This window comes from Protopterus annectens, chromosome 1.part0 (genome assembly GCF_019279795.1).
Source record: "Protopterus annectens isolate FY-2018-M chromosome 1.part0, PAN1.0, whole genome shotgun sequence".
NCBI classification, from domain to species: Eukaryota; Metazoa; Chordata; order Ceratodontiformes; family Protopteridae; genus Protopterus; species Protopterus annectens.
Genome location: NC_056725.1, coordinates 1,148,618,538 through 1,148,638,647, shown reverse-complemented (window position 1 = coordinate 1,148,638,647; position 20,110 = coordinate 1,148,618,538).

Sequence of the window (20,110 nt, the reverse complement as noted above, 5' to 3'; positions counted from 1 at the left end):
CATTAAGCTGTCTACTTAATAGATTAGACCATGGCTACAATTTGGCTCCAAGAAAGCAACATAGTGTAAAGATTTCTCATCTTCACTTTGTAGATGATTTAAAACTGTATAGCACATCAGCTGAGGAAAGCACTACTGCAAGTATTCAAAACTTTTTCTGATGCTATACATGTCATTTGGTCTTGATAAATGTGCAAAATCAACCTTTAAAGCAGGAAAGCTGCAGCACCAAGCAAACATCAGCCTGGGACAGGAATGTGGTATAAAAGAACTTGAACAAGAGGGAGTATATAAATATTTGGGAATTGATAAAGGGTCAACGATAAAACATGAATAAATGTGAATAAAACTTAGAAAGTAATATTTTAGAAGATTAAAATTAATACTGAAAATAGTGCTAACATCTAAAAACAAAGTGCAAGCTATAAACCAGTATCTTCCTGTCCTACCTTACAGTTTTGAAGTGACTGACTGGCCCTAAAAGGTGTTGGATTGGTTGGACAGGAAAAGAAGATGAATCCTTCATGCTTATCAAATGAATTATAAAAATTAGTGTATACCAAGAATATATATTCCTTGTTCTGAAGGAGGTATGGGCTTTCTCAAATTTGAGTACATGCATAGATCTGCAATCGTAGGACTGCATATATATCTGCTGACTTCACAAGACCCAAATCTAGTGAACATTTTAAAACATGAGGAGAATAAGTCTAAGATGACTTCCCTGCTTAGTTTAGCAGAAGCATATCAGTGTCAAGCAGGAACAGGAATCAAACCAAAAGTAGATAAGCATCACGCAGCAACTGAATCTGCCAAAAACAAAGGAAAGAATATAAGGTGAAGGATCAGATGAAAAGGCAAGAAATGTAGAAAATGTATGAATATTGTTGCAAGTAAAACTTGGAACAACTTCATGTTGATCAGGTTCAAACGCAGGAATGGTTAAGGAGAGATTACTTTAAACCAAAAGTTGAAAGGTTAATATTGTCTCCCCAAGATAATGGACTACCTACACATTAGTTTACAAAGTCCATTGAACATGAGAGAGAAATAGACAAATGTAGGTTTTGTAAAACAAAATTGGAAACAGTTGCACATTTTGCTGCTGGTTATGATATACTAATGGCAGAAAGACTGTACAGATTTACCACAGAACATTCAGTTTTATACACTTGTCAGTCACTTGTACCTGTGGCCAGTACTCCCCTAGAGGTGTCTATGAGCCAACCTAGAAGGCTAACACCCTTGTGACATTGACAATATAGGACATTTACATTGCACTGAAATAACAACAGAAGAGTGTAAAGAGAAAAAAAACAGTTGTAACATTAGCACTTGTGATGATGTAAAATGTCCTGATAAAAATGCTCATGCTATCAGTAAACTTCTAAGGAGTGCATACAGATAAAAGTAGCATTTGCTAATGAAGATGCACACACAGACACACGCACACACACACACACACACACACATATATATATATATATATATATATATATATATATATATATATATATATATATATATATATATATATATAATTTGTACACATACATATACATATATATATTTTTAGTGATATGTGAGAATGTCATCCAGTATATAACTGAAAATGCAATCATACCTTATCAAGAACGGTAATCTTCTGTGCAGATTAATCCCAAAGTAATATATTCTTCTGTGTTATTCACATAGACAAGTCTCCTCACCTTCAGGTTCCCCAGCTACACTGTTCCATTTTTATAGTGTAGATTCAGGACTATGAGCATGGAGAAGATGCAAATGAGACGTGAACTCATTAGAATTGCTGAATCCCAAATACTTGGCTCCGTGTATCAAATTTACACATAGTGCAGGCACTCCTTCAGTGTTTGTTTCTAATATATTGCAACTGTGCATGATTACTGGTAGGAAGAAGGAAAACACAATAGCAATTCAGACTGCATTACCTCCAGGGGGTACATAAGCCAAGTTAGATTTACAAAGTGTAGAAGTAATAGTATCAAGGTTTTAAATGTAAGTAAGAAACACACATTTCACACTTTCTGTTCAGTAACATCCAACCTTCACTTCATTTCTTGACAACTGTATAATATTGCCATTTAATATCCTCACACATTTTAAGGACAATGATACAGAATGCTTTAAAGATGGCACATCTCAAATTACTGCTCAGATAAGAGAAGAATGAGCAACAAACACAGAGAGATAAGACAGCTGCATTTCTGCAAGCAATAGTCATAAATGGTTGTGGGATCACTCAGTGCACTACATCTGAAATTAATAAATATACAAACAACTCAGAAGTGCACAATCATCTTATGTTTTGTTAATACTGTGGATGATGTACTTGTTTGTATGCACGATAATTTTCACTCTCTACTGCAAAGATGTTTTTGTGGCAAAGAGGGATAAGACACCCTTACTTTGTTTTGATGAAGGCTCATTGAAGTAAGTGTTCAAATTCAGACCTGTATAAAAATATTTCTTGTGTACCATCATAAAATTCTGCAATGGTGTTCATTTAATAGATTTCTTTTATTCCATTCTTCTACTTTTCCATTATTTTTATTTTTATTTTTTTATTTATTTTTTTATGGGAAGTATTTTTACAGTGCACAGCTTAGCGCAAAAAGAGGAAATGGAGAAACACAATTAATGTAATGTTTAGCTTTGCTTATCTCATTTGCATGACATTTACCATCACACAAATCTGGACTACTGCATCACCCAGGAAGCAGAAAGAATACCTGCAGACAGGGTGTAGACATTCTACATGTCAAAAGGATACAATATTACATTTCTACCTTTGATCGCTCAACACCATTAAGCAACATTGTGTGGCAGTTAGCAAGCTTCCAAACACCTGCACAGAGGAAGCAGACAGTGGACAGTTTCAAATCAAATACATTGTATCAACTTTCTTTCTTGGGCACCACTCAAACATGGTAAATGGCATTGTAAGGCAGTTAACACAGAGAAGTTAATAATGACTATGGAAATATCCAATTATTGTTTAACTATTCTTGTGGCAGCAGGTGTGAGTGTAGGGCTATAATACAGAGGGCCCTGGATTCTAATACAGGAAATGCAACATATTTTTGCTGTTGTTACAGTTCAGTTTATAGTAATGAACAGGAGGATATTCAAGTGTTGCTTCAGTCTTCCTGTGGCAACTGATGTTAAGTGTAGAGTTGCCATGCACATAGTCCTGGGTTCTAATACAGGAAATGTCATGCATTTTTACTGTTGTTCCATTTTACATTATATTAACTATCATTTATAACAATTTGCACATAATTGTAAATAATGGAGCTGACATGATTTATATGTATGAGGGATCAGACACCTTTACCATGTATTGAAGGTTCAGATGTTTGACAGATGGTATACTATCTACTATGTTTCTGTAAGTATAATTCTTCTATCTGGACTTGGATGACCTTCATACTTAAATAAGATGCATACACAAATTAATGTATATAGAAAGACCTTGTCAGGTCACACACATACATAGTTAATACCTCAGTCTGTTATCTGTATTTATAAATAATTCATGACTATGTCTGAGAAGTCCTTCTTCTGTGGCAAAGGTTGAAAATCACCACTGTGGAAGAAAATATTCTGTCTCTTATGCATAAATTTGAATTCCACAGTGTAAAAATCAGTTTAATCAGTCTTTAAAGCCAAACCAAACATGTGTCAGGTCATGAAAGTTATGTCCCCAGTGCATGCCTGCAAAGTTAAATCACCTAACAGTTACAGCAACACACACTCCCTCAAACTAATGCCAAATGTCAGATTAACCTTCCAATTTCCAAAACTGCTTTCCTCTCTGTTTGGTGCTATTTCTCTCTGTTTAACATTGTGCAAATGCAGTTGGCATTGTTTCTTGGGTTAGAGCACTACCAGTAAACGCAATAACAGGAACTGGTGGGAAATCATTATTTGCTATTTCAGCGCTTTGGGATTAGACATGTCTGGTGTTAGGGGGGAAGGTGCCCAGTTTAGGGCACTGAAGTGGGGTTTTTAGGAGTCCACAATCATTACTGGACTTCTGGTAAAGTACAATAGCCAAATGCATCTGTAGGGGGACCATATAGGCTCCCAGTACACATCTGAGACTTGGAATAGTCTGACCAAGGCTGTATCCAATGTGGTTGGCATCCTGTTCACTGGAGAACAGTGTAGGCACCAATTTAATGAACTACAAAGGTGCAAGAGGGATACACTCAACCAGTGGTTGAATGGGTTTCAAACTAGCAACATCCCACAGTTGTGTAAGTATGCTAATAAAGAGAATTTATAATACATAGAAAGCTAAATATAGGCAAGACAGGTATGCATGCTTCTCTGCTGTTCTTTACTTTTCTTTTCTTTTCACAGCTGATTTTGAAATAACTGTGAATAGCCAAGCCCATGCTGATCCTCTAGAGAGAGTGAGTGAAGCAAGTGGCATGTATGCAGCACAAAAGAAATATTATTGTAGCTTTAAAAAGTAAAGAAAAATGTTTTCTTTTCTATACAGTAGGAGCAATCTAAGCATGCATATCCTAACTGTAAAAGCAAGTATGCATGCATCAGTCTGTAGCACAAACAAACTTTAGGAGTCAAGTGCAATGCTATATTCAGAGGTTGTGGGCTCAAATATCATGAGCAACAAATATAAAATACTGCAAATTCTTTAATAATATTACATAAATTAAATTCTGCACAAGTGTCATAAATGCCCTGCTGTTAACTTTAATGTGTATAATTGGACCAAGCATATGTGCAATATCTGCACATTGCAAGGATTACTTTGAGCAATCCATAATTATAGCTTGTAGTTATTAGGAAGTATACTTAAATGCAAAAATTCAGATAAAATAGTTGTATTATTGTAATAATGCATTGTATGTCAGATATGATGGTACTAATTTTATCTCTTTTTTTCTCTCACCATAGCCCTTATCTCTTTTTTTATTCTCTATTATTTGTTGTCAAAATTTTTCCATGTCATCCATCTGTAACAAGTCACTAAATGCTTCACAGTGCTGGGAGGTAGGCCAAACCCAGTTGCTCAGCCTGTCCCCTCTCCACCGGATCCCAGCACATCTTGGATCCAACCTGGCAGTACTGCCTCTGCTGCCCCTGCATCCTCAGATAGCACTGCCCTGGCAGTTTGTGCTGTGGCACCCTCCAGGACTACTGGAAGAGGTAGGGATTTCATCATCTGTCAGGAGATGCCAGGGTTGGTGCATAAGGTCATGCATAGCACCACTGGTGTACACCTATGCTGGATGGAGAGGCTGCTCTCCCTCTCCCTCATGGTCCATAGGAGGAGAAGACATCAAGTGCCAAGCACTCCAGCAGCCAGTGGAGTAAGGGAATGGTAATGATAGTCCTGCAGGTAAGGACTACATTCTCACTGTCCCCATGTTTGGTGGGCATGGACTTGCATTGTCCCCTCCCTCACCCCAAACATGGTGTCTCCCAATGTCTTGTGTCCCTCATCATCACTGTCCCTTGTTTTGTTTCTCCTGTTTGTTTGCATTTGCTTCCTCACCTACCCAACTTACCTGACCCAGAAATACCAGTGTCCCTTACCCAGCATTCCTTTCTTATAAAAAAATGGGCACCTGTCCCACAAAAAATATAGTCCAATACACAGCTGTCACTGGTCACTTTGCACATGTCATCTTAACGCACTTGATTCAGTCAAATTTGCTATACAACACGATTGCTTTTTTGTCAACCCTTTTTGTAGAGGTGACCATCCAAATTCAGCAAAATGTCTGTACATATTTTCATTTTACACTGTTGAAGAAATAGATAGCTATGGTTCTTTCCTCCCTCCCTCCTGCATATTCCTATATTGCTTTCCCTTTTTTCTTCCCTCTGCTTGCCCCCCATTTTACCACTTTCCTATCTACCCCATAACACCTATAATCTGCTCAAAAAACAAAATCACACACAACACACACATAAGTAACAAAAAAATGGAGCCCTTCAGTTTTTGACCTCTGTGTTTGCACAGAGTTTGGCAACATGGACCAATGCCAAGCGACGGTGAACAGCACTTCCAAGGTGCAGTTACCTCTGCACAATGCCATTTAAACATGCTGCTCTAATTTAACAGACAGTAACACCAGTGAATGTAGTATAATGAATGAGTTAATTGCATTATCACCACTTATCTAGTATTACAAACATCTAGATTCAAACCATATGTCATCTGGGCTCCAAAAGAAATGTGTCAATACATTTAAACCTGCTGCCATAGAGTAATCTCAACAACAGGTGTGTTTCATACACTCAGTACTGACAACTCTCATAGGTTTATCAATGATGTCATGTTTGTGCACTGCTCAACTATTCACAAACAGGGAGAGCAGTAGAAATGTGTATCTCATATGGGCAAACACTTTGCTAACTATCACCCAAACATGCTGTTCGGCTTTGCACTATGCAAAGTGGACAACAGCATGTATTTATTTTGTTTACTGTCCATTTAGTCTTCATGCCATGAAACTACATGTGGAAACACAAACCAAATGAATGCACTATCTAAGAAAATAACACATATTTACAACCCAGCCATCTGTTACCTCTTTCCATACACTGCAACCTTGGCCTCTCAACACTTGTTCACAAATATATTAACTTGTTACATCTGAGTGATGTCTCTAGGTGCATCTGCAGTTAACTCCTACTGATGCCTCTGGGCGTCAAATATTGCTTGTTCATATTTGTATCAGTAATTCTAAAACCATGCTATGGACAAGATTTTAAAATATTTAATCTTAAAACTTACACAATGGCAAACTCAACTGCATTAATATTTGACCTCTGTCTAGTGCAGATAAAGAGATATTAACTGTTGTTTTTATGATATTCATAGATTCATAGATTCATAGATTAATACTAGGCTAACTGCCCTTGCGAGCCATTTTAAGCCTAGCCAATTATCCCTTGTGAGACTCCAACCCTGCACCTTGTGTTTGTAAGGCAAACACCTTAACCATTAGGCCACCCTCCCAACCCATGATTCATATAGATATAATTTTCACATTTTTCTAAATATCACAACAACCAAGTAACACAGAAAAAAACTCCTTACCCTCATATGAAAACTCTCAACTAGATGAATAAAATGCTGTTGACAGTATGTGTGTAATTCACTGGTTGCTGAGATACTGTAAGTTGTTTACAAAATATTACAAACAATAGTTACTGTGTTTACTGTGACTTATAAAAGTCAGTTTAAGACCTAGAAGTTTAAGAATGCTATCACTATAAAAAATAGTTTATGCTGAATAATTTGCCATCTATACTTCTTTCATAATCCCTATGGTTCCAGATATATGAACATTTCTTTGAAATGTGAGGGCATAATTTCATTCTGTCAAATGACCATTGGAAGTTGCAGTGCAAACTTCCAGAGCTCCATTGGAGGAATGAGTTAACTACACTACAGAAATAAATAGCAAATGCTGTCTTATATAACATGCACATCTTTATAATGACAATACACATTTAGATTTTCAATATTTGTAGCAATGTGGATGCCCATCTGCATGTACTTTGTAAAGCTGTCTGTTAAAGTATACCTGCACATTGAAAATACAACCACCAAATACTGCACATTGCACACGCATCAATCTGGTAACTTGCAGAAGTGTATTATCTTGACAGTTGGACATGGCTAGCTATTCATTTTAATGCAGGCCTCTCAACATATTCTATCCAACATCCAGTGCTGATGTCATCCACTAGAAATTGTCCTGCAGCCTTTTAAAGTCAGACCTGTACCATGGTGCTTGCATAAAATGAGTTATCTAGTCAGTATAGTTAGATATGTAGGGGTTCTGTTCTCACTGCAGTCAACTGGTGTGTGTGTGTGTGTGTGTGTGTGTGTGTGTGTGTGTGTGTGTGTGTGTGTGTGTGTGTCTAGTCAGAAAATTATAATTGTGTATCCTGCAGTTAGAACTCGAATCCTATGTATTGCCAGTATTTTGACACTTGCACATACACGCATATATACACACATTTCAAGCATGGGCAGTAATGCCTTTACAGTGGCGGCTGGTGACTTCAAATCAAAGGGGGGCTGCAGGAGACAGCTGAATGGGTGGGGTCAAGGGGAAGGGGTGTGGTCAACTTGAAAGGGGAGGAGCTATGCTCAAAACCACAAAAACTAACTTTAATTAAATATGCTGCCCTGGGTGGCAATCCATCATTATGAGAGTCCAATCAAGACAAAAATAAGTGTAGAAGAATAAAAATATTTCAATGCATTGGCTGCATGACAGCTTACTTATTATCTAGATGGAAACAAAAGGTTGTGAGGCATGAAAAAATAAATTACTTTTTAAATACATTACTGGAATGCCAATCAAAATCAAGTGTAAGAAAAACCAGAAGCACTCAACTCAAACCACTTCTCCTTGCACTGCAGTTCTAATTATAATTTATATTCAGCTTTATTAAAGTATCAAGTAACATGCTGAAAGTAGATAATCTGTGATGCCCCCACTTGTAAAAATGTTTCTTATCCAAAAAAGACCTGCTGCCTGACCTCTATCTACTTGTTTCATGGGGAAAACATGATCAAAGTAAGAAATGAAAAGCAAACAAGAAACAAACACAAGATACATTGCTTAAAGGATTACTGTACATGTTATGGACCACACATGATTGGCATTCTGTTTAGTTTACGGGTAAAGTCTGTAGAGATGACTGGAAGTCTCCAGCAAGTGTAATGAGCTTTTTAAAATAATGGAATCCTGTCCTTTAATACCAAAGGCTTATACATTATCTAGTCAAGTATTTTCTGCATGGCATCAACAGAAAGGCTTTCAATGTTGGCAATTCTTTAACAGTATGCTTATTAAAGCTTACTTGCATCTTACAATCTCAGACAAGCTTAACTTATGGTCATTAAAGCATTGCTACTTAAACACAGAGCAACAGACACTTTGAGTAATAAGCATAAATCTGAGTAATAAGCATAAAAACAGTACAAAAATATGACAGAAACCAGACCGTTCTGCAAAATCAAGGACAGATGAAAAGCCACTGTAGTACTTGTGTCTACCTTGGATGGGGGGACACACTGCACATTTACACTGCATAACTACTCCTTGCCTTGCTTGGACACATCCAGAGTCACTACATGGGGGAGTGGAGTGCAACAAGTATGTCACAATTTGAAATGTCTCTGGCTGACTGTGATGGCCCTGACACATTTGTCATACCTCTCAACCTCAGAGCAAGAAATCTGGACAAAGCCATACACGAGCAAGAAATCTGGACAAAGCCATACACTGAAGTGGGCAAAGGCCCAAAAATAAGGACAATTTTTAAATATTGCTCTAATAAACTTAGAAAGATAATAGAATAAGTCTTGCATTAGTATGAATTTTCTTAAGGGTATAAAATCTGAAACTCAAATGTCTCTCATTTTCTAACTTCAGTCTTTAGTGATTTGTCACTAATTTGCCAAAAAACACAATTTTATGAAAAATGGACCAAAAATGTGATGCAAAAATATAAAATAGTCACACAATACAGCTGGGAACCTGTCAAAGAAGGGACACTTTAATATTAGTACTGCTAACTTGAGCAGCTGACAAAATAAAAGAATCTAAATGCATTTCAAGTAATCTATAACTTTGATTATTACAGTTATTTCTTAATTGTAAACCCTCCATGTTTTCTTCCAAAATTGCTATTTTGCTGAGGGATTATTAGGGGGAAGAGCAACATTTTGAGCCAAAATCAGGGACAGTTGAAAGGTTGGCTATGCCTAATTCTATAAAGCAATTTATTTGCATGTACCTCTCAGTCTGTTAATGCAGTAAATCTGAACAAGGCCAAATATATTGGGGAACATATAAACAGTACTAAAAATTGCTCTTTTATAAATTGATACAATTGATAGAACAGCTCTTACTTTAAAATGCTTTTTTCTGAAGGTTATGAAGTCTGAAACTCAGTGTATCATTATTCAGTGACTTAATTCCTAAATGATTTGCCAGAAAACTACAAATTTTATGAACAAACCAAAAATAAGAAGCAAAAATCTATTCATTCTTTGAAAATCTGGACAGTTGGGAGGTATAGTTCAGCTGGGCCTGTCTGAGTTTGCTGCCCTTCCCCCCTGACAAAATCATGGTTGAATGGAGCCTCTGCAGCCATTCCAATGAACCATTACTTGGCCATTTCACTCCATTTACCATAAACAGTAATGTGCATACTGCATTACTTCTATGATGAGTTGGACTTCATTTGAAAGTTTTATTTTGTATTTTACAGCACAAACACTAAGATATCTGCTAAACAAACTTGGCATTAAAACTTCTCTGCCCTTGAAACTCACATTCATTGAAACAACAGTAAAACCCACATTCAAAGAAAATACATTTTACCCGTGGCAGATAAAAATTCATTCTGGGCTGTTTTCAAATCATAGGCCCCTTGCATATGAAACATACATGTGCTCTTTGATACACCTTCCTATTGCTTTGAACATTTTTCCAGTAAACAATGAAACAAAACTGCCCAATTCAGAACATTTCCATCATAAAAGTCTACTCAAACTTCTACAGTCCACTATTATCAGTAAATATGCACAATTCTACAGTCCACCATTATCAGTAAATATGCACAATCTCTGAAGTAGTAAAAGTCATCTAAATAATTCCACGTTAAATAAATCTGTAATGAAGAGGTTGCTGCTAGCAATCACCTTTACATTTCATGGCTTCATCGAAAAATAAAGTGTCTGATGCCCCTGAAGAATAAATTGCCTAAATTACATTAAAAATAAGCTAGTAATATTGCAATAGGAAATGGATAGCAAACTCATAACAGGCTCATAGTTAGTATCTTAACTTTCAGTACGGCAGCATTCACCCCTTATGGGAGTAGAACCAACAACCTACTGCATCAAAAGCAAGTACACAACCTGTTGTGCTATTAGCAGTGTGAGCCGACTTAGCATAATCAGCACTAAACTTCTCTTCCCCTGCAGCTCTCAGCTCCTTGTAAAATCTACACAATACTCAACTGCATCTCAACTTTGCAGCACAAGAAGTCTGGAAAAAGCCAAATTTATTGGGGTGGGTCAAAAGGGCAAAAAACAGGGACACATTAAACATTGCTTGTATAATCTTGGAAAGCTGCTAGAATAAAATGCTGTGTTACCACCATATATTTTACTGCCAAGGTTCCTGTGCAAAAGAGTCAGAACAACATACCACTATGCCAAATCACCTGCTTTGTGAAAGAAAAATGCTGTGTTACCACCGTACATTTTACTGCCAAGGTCCCTGTGCAAAACAGTCAAAAGCAACATACCACTATGCCAAATCAGCTGCTTTGTGAAAGAGAGGAAGACTGAAACTTAAATGGCGATCATTTAATGAATTCAGTTCTCACCATAGCTGTCAACCTCTTAGCACAAAATACCTGGACAAACCCAGTAATAAGGGAATACAGCCCTCAAACATATTCAGTGAATTCAGTTCTTGCCATAGCTGTCAACCTTAGCACAAAAAACCTGGACCAAGCCAATAACAGGGTATTACAGTCCCAAAAATAAGGACAAATTTCAAATAGTCATCTTATAAACTTAAAAAATTGCTATAATAAAAGGTTGTGTTACTATATATGTATTGCTAGAATAAAACGTTGTTTTACTATGTATTTTCTGAAGAATATGAAGTCTGAAATTCAAATGCCTGTCAATTTTACTTCTGACAGAACAAAAACAATTTTCAGCAGAGGCCCAGGGAGAAATATTGTAGACACGTCTTTGTAAAATGGAAGGACACCAGAGCAAATCCACACAAACACAGGGATAAGATGCAGACTCCACACAGAAGGCACTCCAGCCAAGAATCAAACCAGAAAAACCTATAGCTGTGAGGCAACAATACTGCCACTGCACCATCAAATATGTAAGGAAGTAAACATTCAGAAACCTGAAGTCTGAAATTCAAATGCCTGTCAATTTGTTAATCAGGACTGTCTGACTTGGAACAAAAAAAAAAAAACAATTCTCAGCAGAGGCCCAGGAAGATATAATGCAGACATGTCTTTGTAACATGGGAGGACACAAAAGCAAACCCACACAAACACAGGGAGAAGATACAGACCCCCCCCCCACAAAGAAGGCACCCCAGCCAAGAATCAAACCCAAGAACCTGCAACTGTGAGGCAACAATGCTACCACTGCACCATCAAATTTCAAGCATTGCAATATTTAAAAAACACAGATATTATGAGGAATAGATCAGATGAAATATGAGGCAAATCCCTCCAGCACACACACAGCAAATCCCTCCAGCACACACACACACAGCAAATCCCTCCAGCACACACAGCAAATCCCTCCAGCACACACACACACACAGCAAATCCCTCCAGCACACACACACACACACAGCAAATCCCTCCAGCACACACACACACACAGCAAATCCCTCCAGCACACACACACACACAGCAAATCCCTCCAGCACACACACACACACAGCAAATCCCTCCAGCACACACACACACACAGCAAATCCCTCCAGCACACACACAGCAAATCCCTCCAGCACACACACACAGCAAATCCCTCCAGCACACACACACAGCAAATCCCTCCAGCACACACACAGCAAATCCCTCCAGCACACACACACAGCAAATCCCTCCAGCACACACACACACAGCAAATCCCTCCAGCACACACACACACAGCAAATCCCTCCAACACACACAGCAAATCCCTCCAGCACACACACACACACAGCAAATCCCTCCAGCACACACACGCAGCAAATCCCTCCAGCACACACACAGGAAATCCCTCCAGCGACCAACAGACCAGCAAATCCCTCCAGCGACCAACAGCAAATCTCCAGCAACCAACCACAAACAGCAAATCCCTCCAGATTCACTTACCTGATGATGTATCGTGTCTGACCAAAATCCACCCGCGACATTGTACCAACCAGCGACCAAACCCTGCTACACCTACCTCCTGACTGAGCCCGCGCAATGAACATCCCACGAGAGCAGCTCACCTCTTAATCCTGATTGGATTTGCCTGCAGCCGATGCAGTCCGGACCTCCTCTTCTGTGCAGTCATTTCCGCAATGATTCCTGGGTGCATTTGCAGCAAAGATTGCTGGGTACCTGTGTTTCTTTATCTGGACTCATGTGTTTTTTTTTGTTTTTTAGTTTAACAGATTTTTTTCTTTCTTTTCTAGGTGGGAGGGCTGCAGTCCGGCAGTCCAATACCACGAGCCGCCCCTGTGCCTTTATAGCTTGCCACTATACCAAAACATTTGTTCCCATAATAAGTGTCCAGGCTGTTCTTAAAATATCTAAACTAGTACTTGCTTTAATGTAGTTTGGTAGCCAGTTCCATGCACCAGCTACTCCGTCAGAAAACCAATCAGTACATTTCTCATTGTTATAGAATCTTCTACATAGGTTGTTTGAAGATGCTCCTGTACTTTTTGACAACCCCAAACATTCCCAGAGGTAGTTATCTCTAAATGCCCTACATATCTGAATATGATCTCCTCTTAGATATCTATATGAGACACTGTACAAGTTCAGATATTTTAGTTTTTTGCCATAACTTAAATTTTCACATTCATGGATGCCTTTGGAATATTTCCACTATACGCTTTCCAGTTTACTCATGCTTATTTTCTTATAGGGCTTCCTATTGTTATTTTATGTTCAAGTTTGGGTCTAATGTAACTAACAAACAATGACTTCATCATTTTTGATTTTCTAGACTTTATAAATCTTTTTGTACAACCTATAGTTCATAGGTTCATAGATTAGTACTAGGCTAATTGCCCTTGTGAGTCATTTTAAGCCTAGCCAATTATCCCTTGTGAGACTCAAACCCTACACCTTATGTTTGTAAGACAAACACCTTAAACATTAGGCCACCCTCCCTCCCTCTATAACTATCATTAACCAATCAGTTGATATGATTACAAAAACTCATAGCTGGATCTGACCATATACCCAGTCCTTAAATGAATCTACAGTTTCAATCACTGTGTGCAGTATTAAATATTCACCTTTCAATGTATGTCTCCCAAGTCTCATATTCTTAGTTTTTGATGTATTTATCAGCATATTATTCTCCTGTGCCCAAATGCTCAATTTGGTCAAGTTATTTTGCAGACATGCCTTATTTGTAACACATATAATCAGTTTACCCAATTTCAAATCATCTGAATATAAAGTGTAAAATACCTCACATGAAAAAGTTATTTCTGAAAGATACAATCTAAACAAATAAGTGCCTAAGACAGAGCTCTGTGGGACACCCTGACCGTAACCAATAATTTCACCTGTCCAGTTGTTGTATGATACTTGACATGTCCTATTTGTAAGCCATGCAGCTATCCATTTAAATGGATGTAAATCAATACATAGTAGTTCTAATTTATTGATCAGTGTTTTGTGTATGACCTTGTCAAATGCTGAAGTTAATTCTATATAAATGACATCACAGCAGAATTTTTCATTCATAGCTGTTATTATATTGTTATAGAACATCATCTTACAGGTGGTAATAGATCTATTCTCAACATATGCATGCTGATATATGGTTTCATGTCCTAACCTATCCAGTTTTGACAAAAACTTATCCAATATTACCTTCTTCATTATTTTTCTTCCTTTTCACCTGCTTGTTTTTTTCTACCTTCTCTTTTGAAAAAATGATGCCTTTTTCTGTAGACTGAAAGTTTTCTGATAGAAAAAATATTATCATTCCCTGTAACCTGTGTATTACATAACAAAGCAGTGTCGTTTTTAATATGTATTCTCTTTACTTTACAGACATTAATCAGTTTATTTTTCTTCCTTGTTATTTGTTGTGAACTCCTTCCTTTCTTTCTTTTTGTATTTCCTTCTAAACAGTCTGGATCCTCAGATTGTTGAATAATTGCATCCAGAATTCCAAAGTTGTCAGGGGCATTGTCTTGTTTCATACAGTTTAAATAATCTTTATGGAGAATAGATGCATCATTTCCTGAATGTGTTCTACTTGTTCTTTACCTAACATTATTTATGTCACCAGTCTGGTAATTAATATCTGTAACAACAGTTCTCCAAGCTGTGCCAATTGCACAAGTGCAATCATCATCATTAAGTCTAGATTTACTTCTAACAATAGTAAGCAAATCATACAATTTTAATATGAGGAACAAAAATCACCAGCATTATCAGCTGTTACCTTTAAATATGCATAGCATTTATTACACTATACAACATATTTGTGCATTAGCAAATCATTAATTGCATACTCATTTATGGAATCCATATTCATCTTCTAACAAATAAAATATTGTAAAAGAAAAGATTAATCAAAATCAGTAACCACAGAATTCAAAGGGAACTTAAATCAACTTCTATGACAAAAATCACACAAGCGATATACAGCTAAATACTAAAGTAAGTACAATAAAGTTGTTCTGACCATACAAGTTCTGCAAGCCAGACAAAAGTTGTAATTCCTTTACAGCATGTAGCTTCTGCCCACGATCACTCACAGTCGCACTTCTTTTTAACAGTAACGATTAATAAATCACAAACCTAGGTAATATTGCTTAGATATGCTCATGTCTATGCATCCATTTCATGCAGGCCTTCCAACATCTTCTCTCCAATGTCCACTGATGATGCCATCCACTATACGTTATCCTGCATCCTTGAAAAAGTCAAACTTGCACTGCGGTACTTGCATAAAATACTGAGTTCTCTCATTGGTGTACTTAGGTAGGGGTTCTGTTTTCACTGCAGTCAACTGGTGTGTATGTGTGTGTGTGTGTGTGTGTGTGTGTGTGTCTGTGTGTGTGTGTGTGTGTGTATATGTCTGTCTGTCTAGTCAGAAGAGTATAAATGTGTATTCTGCCGTTACCCCTCCAGTCCCATGGATTGCCACATGCCTACACATCCATTTCATACAGACATCCCAATATCTTCTCTCCAACATCCACTCCTGTTGTCATCCACTATATGTTGTTCTCCAGCCTTGTAAAAGTCAGACTTGTACCGTGGTGCTTGTGTAAAATACTGAGTTCCCTAGTCAGTGTACTTAGGTAGGGGTTCTAATCTCACTGCATTCAATGTGTGTGTGTGTGTGTGTGTGTGTGTGTGTGTGTGTGTGTGTGTGTGTGTGTGTGTGTGTGTGTGTGTGTGTGTGCACTCACTTGGCATTAGAGAGAGCATTTTATACCAGCATGTTGGAGACTGCTATTACCATCTTCCTCTCACCAGACTCTGCTGATGTCATCAGCTATATCTAATTTGTGGATGTGCAGTATTTCCATCAGGACAGGGTCAGAGATTGGCCTGTAGGTTAGGCACAAGTAACCTCATCCTATACAATACAGATTACAGTGACAGGGCTTTCAGTCTATCCACATACATCATGGCATAGTTTGTAGGCACTGTGATGTCTCCAGCTGCTCCAGGTGTCTCGTGAGTTACATGCAAAAAGGAGCATTATGCTCTATTAGTGTTCTGATGAGGGTCAAGTACAGTGCTTGTTATAACATCCTGAGGTCTAGATACAATGGCCTGACTTATGATGTGCAAGACATAGCCATTCCATACCACTGTTGATACTTGGTGATCGAAGTTCAGATTGTTATCTACGTGTGTTCCCAGGTCTTGCACCACTGAGTTTGAGCATAGTGGTGGTGTTGTCAATGCTGTAATTAGTGGAGAATTCTACTTTACAGAAAGCAAACATAATGACAAATCTTTGTGTTTAATTGTAAACTGTGTGGCTTTGGTACAAATCATTTGTGTGTGTTAACTCCTCCTGTAATATGTTAACATCACTGGTGGGGTGAGTGATTGCACCCAGTATGTAATAATCAGCAAATGTGGTAAGCCAAAGGCTGTATAATGTAGCCTGGATTGTCAAGAAATAGATTCCAAATAGTAAAGGGCCTGGCACAGATCCTTGGGGTAGACAGATGGTGGCAACTCTACTGGTAGATGTTGATCCACCAATTTTCACAGTATGTGCTCTGTCAGTGAGCCAAATAGTTAACCATCTAGTGACGTAAGGATTAATCTTCAGCTGGGAGAGGTTTTCAATGATACCTGAGTGGAGGATTGTTTTAAAACACTAGGCCAGATCAAGATAGGCAGTATGTACTGTCTTACCTTCATTCAGGCCTATCACACAGAATCAATGGGGTGTGACAACATCACAGATCACCTATAGGATTACACAAAACATACACCTACCTGACACAGTTGGATATATACTTCAACACCCCTCTAGATGGAATATGTTCCCATAGCAGACATGCATCCATTTGTGTGGTATGGGGAAGCACCTGATCTATGCATGTATAGACACATTCTGACTCTCCTCATCTGTAATGTAATCATGGACCTTTTCTAAATGGACAGTGGTAATATCCCTACTGTGTGCAAGACATGTGTGATTTGTTTAATGCTACATCCATGTCTGTCACATCTGTTAGATGTCCTAAACGAGGTCATCACTGGCATGACAACACTATCATCCTGTGGAACTTGACCAGGCCAAGGCATTTGACACAAATCCCCACTGAAGTATTCACTCAGCACTGTCAGAAGTCATCAGAAACCACAAATAAGACATCTTGTAAAGTCCTCCAAAGCTAACTATGATTCCAAATTGGCTTCTCAAACTAAAGACAACCATAAGGCATATCTTAGTTACATCTGTAACCTCAAAAGTAAGTCCCAGATTTGTGCAGAACTTATAGTTATGACACTACATTTATGGAGGCTGCGGATATAGCAAACCTGTTGGCTGACAGATTCACTGAAAACTTCACTCCCCTGTCCCCACCACTCATACCCCAAAGCATCCCTACCACCTGTCCACCACCTAGTATGTCTAAGGAGCAGGTCTTAGGTACCCTCTCCAAGGCCATAAACACAGCCACTATGGGGTCAGATAACATTGCAGCCTGCATTCTACATGAGTTAAAAGAGGAATTAGCAACAGCCCTAGGTACACTTTTCAATCGCAGCCTTAGTACTGACGTCGTCCCAACAAAATAGAAAAAAGCCACCATCATCCCCTTGCACAAAAGGGTGCATCCACTGAACTTGGGAACTATAGACTCATTCACTTGACCAGCCTTATCTGCAAGGCCATGGAGCAAATCATCATGGACCTCATCAACAAATATATAAGACATCTCCAAATGCTAGATCCCATCCAGTTTGGCTTTGTCAAGGAAATATCATGCCTGTTAATCTTAGTGGACGTCTTTGTGACAGTCATCAAACCCCTAAATGAGGGCAAATCTGTGCATATGGCCTACCTAGACGTAGCCAAGGTCTTTGACACAATTGCCCACTCAAACCTCATTGACAAACACACCCAGGCAGGTATCAACCCTTATATTGCCTGTTGGGTTGCAAACTGGCTCACTGATAGAACTCAAACAGTCAAAATAGGGGACTCCACTTCCTCCAGCATATATGTAACCAGTGGTGCTCCACATGGATCAGTTCTGGGACCCCTACTCTTTGGAATTTACTTCTATGAAGTCCATTCTAAAACTAAAGGTCTGTGACTGATGAAATTTGCTGATGACTGTAAACTGGGAACAGTCATTCAGTCTCCCAATGATGTCACCACCCTACAAGAGAGACTTATGCAGACCAATGATTGGTGCCAAGGTCATGGTCTTAAACATAATCCAAAAAATGCATTATCATCCCATTTGGCAAGAGTGATGAGCCTGCAAACTAGCACATCAATATCCTAAGCACTCAGTCAGTGGTGAGAGACCTGGGTACACATGTAACCTTGCCTTTGATCACCATGTCTCCACAGTAGTAAGAAGGGCATTTTACACTGCTCATCTCATACGTAAAGGCACTGCCTCCCAAAAAAAAGGAGGTTGTAACTCCCCTCTACTCCTACCTCATCAGGCCAATAACAGAGGATAACTCCCCCTTTGGTATGTACTTTTCCAAGCACCTCCTTACACAGAAAATTCAGGGTCTTCAGCACCTGTCTTATGTGGATAGACTGAAATCACTGTCACTTTATTCTGTGATACAGACTTCTCAGAGCAAGTTGCATATAAAGCAATCTCAGACACTCCCTTAATGGAAGTGCTGCACATCCGCAAGTCTAATGGCACATGGGTCATTCACACTAAGGACCTCAACTTGGTATGCAACATCAACAGAACCTTCTGGAGGGACAGATATGTCTCCCAGAGGATACCTCACCTTTGGAACAGGCTTCCAATTCATGTTAAACAGAACCCCTCATTGACCCTATTTAAGTGTAATTTGGATGATTGGATGGTTAATCAGAAATTCATTCCAGGGGTTCCGCCTGTGTCCCTCTTGGACAGGGGCAATAGATGTTGATATTAGTGTCTGCTTCAAACAGACACTTCTGGGAATAATGCTTGAACTTGGCTAGGATTGAAAGGGTCGTAAGGTCGTTAGCCTAGTAACCGCCTATGATCCTAAGATCTTATAAGCACCTAGGTCACCAAGTGTGTAGACTAGTGGATTACATGCATGGCATCTAAATATGTTGAAATGTGTGAAGTGACCTATATCTCGAGTCAAGTGATCAGGTCCGTGCATCCAGGCTGTCTGCTAAGCCCTATCTTGTCCATTATTTAAGTCACAGATGTCAAGAATGACAGACACATCCTGTGTTCAAACCACTGTCTGGAGGGCTACAGATTATGGGCAATCATTGACTCCAGCTGTGATATTAGTATAATACAGACAGATCAACACAGACCAAAGAGTGCTTCCCCAGCCATGACAACACATGAGAGAAAACAAAAGCATGGGGGATTTGTTACATTATGAAAACAACTGCACAAACCATTGATAATGTAGACATCACACCCCTATAAACAGTCCAAGTTTTATGTGACATGTGCCCTTGGGTAGATGGTATGTGGAATGTCCTCCAGCATGTGGCCAAAGTGGTGACTACTCCCTTATATGTAACACAACTACTGAGTATATGCAGGACATCCACATCAAAAGCCATAATACCTCCATAGTTCACATCCTTCATCACACCAATAACTGTATACAA